Source organism: Poecilia latipinna, unplaced genomic scaffold, assembly GCF_001443285.1.
Source record: "Poecilia latipinna isolate Pla-1442-1.1 unplaced genomic scaffold, P_latipinna-1.0 Scaffold1752, whole genome shotgun sequence".
Classification (NCBI taxonomy): domain Eukaryota; kingdom Metazoa; phylum Chordata; class Actinopteri; order Cyprinodontiformes; family Poeciliidae; genus Poecilia; species Poecilia latipinna.
Window position 1 is genome coordinate 14,507 of NW_015114368.1, and position 1,861 is coordinate 16,367.

General features: G+C 37.3%; 1 long non-coding RNA gene across 1 annotated transcript; it reads left to right on the forward strand.

Moving 5' to 3' along the window:
* Positions 1 to 963: 963 nt before the first annotated feature.
* LOC106965022 (uncharacterized) lies at positions 964 to 1,704 on the forward strand. The gene is made up of 2 exons (XR_001428541.1): positions 964 to 1,375; positions 1,410 to 1,704. It is a non-coding gene; the product is annotated as an uncharacterized LOC106965022 (long non-coding RNA).
* Positions 1,705 to 1,861: the final 157 nt, after the last annotated feature.

Consider the following 1,861-nt stretch of genomic DNA (forward strand, 5'->3'; position numbering starts at 1 on the left):
TGCTTCCATGGCTGTTGAAGTTAGCGCTCTTATTGTACTATTTTATCCATTACCACTAAGAGTACCACACGTGGTATCAGCACTATTGTTACAGACAAATATGACCTTTTTATCACCTTTTTAGCAGAACAAACAGCTAGAAGTAGAAGTGATCTAAAAGATTTACCATTAGAGAAAGGTGAAATACTTTTTGTAGATGGTTCCTCAAAGAAAGACGAACTAAGAAGAACTCAAACTGGGTATGCAGTGGTAACTGATAAGACTGTGCTGAAAGCTGAAAAGCTCCCCTCACTTTACTCAGCACAAGCAGCAGAACTAATCGCTCTTACCACAGCCTGTAAACTTATGAAGGATATAACAGTAACGATTTATACTGACAGTCAGTATGCATTTGCAACTGTTCATACCTTTGCACAATATTGGACGCATAGAGGTATGGTAACATCTACAGGAAAGCCAGTGACACATGCAGAATTGTTGAAAGGATTACTTGAAGCTGTACAACTCCCAAAGCAACTAGCAATCTGCAAATGTGCGGCACACACTGCAGGGACGGACAGAGTGTCCCTGGGGAATGCGTTCGCTGATAAGATGGCAAACAAGCAGCGACAGGAACAGTAACAGTGTTGCATTTAGAAGAAAGTTCAATCTTGTGATCAAAAGTTCTACGTGAAATGCAACAAGCAAGTCCACAAAATGAAAAAGAATTATGGACGAAGAAAGGAGCAACTATAATAGATGATATCTATAAAAGCTCTGACAATAAGCCTATTTTACCAAAAGATCTATATAAATGGGCTGCAATATCGAGCCATGGTGTGTAACATGTCTCGACAGGGGGAATGGTCGGACAAGTACATCAGTATTGTACTACTTATAGATTTATTTCTCATTCGAAAATTTTTTGTAGAACTTGTTCAATCTGCGCAAAAAACAACATTCCATAGACTGATTACAGTGACAAGTGATGTGAGAATGACATTGAAAAACCACTGTGCTTATCATCCTTAGAGTACAGGGTTGATGGAAAGAACAAATGGTACTGTGAAAAGCAGACTAAAAAGTGTATTGGAGGAACTGGTAGGCCCTGGACGCAATGTTTAGACTTGGTAAAATTATACATTAACATTACAAGTACATCAAAACTTACACCTTTTTAAACATTATTTGGAAGACTGTATAGATTGTCACAGTTTAATAATCAATGGTAAATAGATGAGGAAGCTACTTAAGCTGATTATATGAGAAGCTAACTTAAATAAACAAAAATCAAACTATTTTGGCCTATACTCTCATCTCGGCGTATTTTTCCTAAGTGGGACGGGCCGTACCAGGTGCTGCTGACTACTCCCACAGCCATAAAAATAGCAGAAAGGTCATCTTGGGTACACCTGTCACATTGCAAAAAGGTCATTTCAGACCAGAAGTAAAAAAAAAAAAAAGACAAAAAAAGTTCCGGGGGCTCATTGACCTACAGGGCAAAGGCCAGGTTGCAAAGGGGGCTAAACCTAATAGTTTGACCGTCTCAAAACTGGTGAAGATTGTCCACAACCCTGGAGCATCCTTAGGAGCCGAACGAACTTAAATATTACTGAAATGGCGAATAAAAATGTTGTTTTTTATTTTCATTTTATGTTTTCAGCCTGGACAAAATAATAACTGCTTATTATTTTATTATTCTTATTATTAATGGTAGATCAGGCTTATAAATTAGTCAAGCAAGATTGTGTAGTATGTATGGAACCAAGACATTTACTATGGCCAACCCTAGCAACCATTAAAAAGTAATTCTTAATGATGAGTAAAACTAATCCTAAAAGCACTTGTAGGATTAGTTTTACTCATCATTAAGAATTACTTT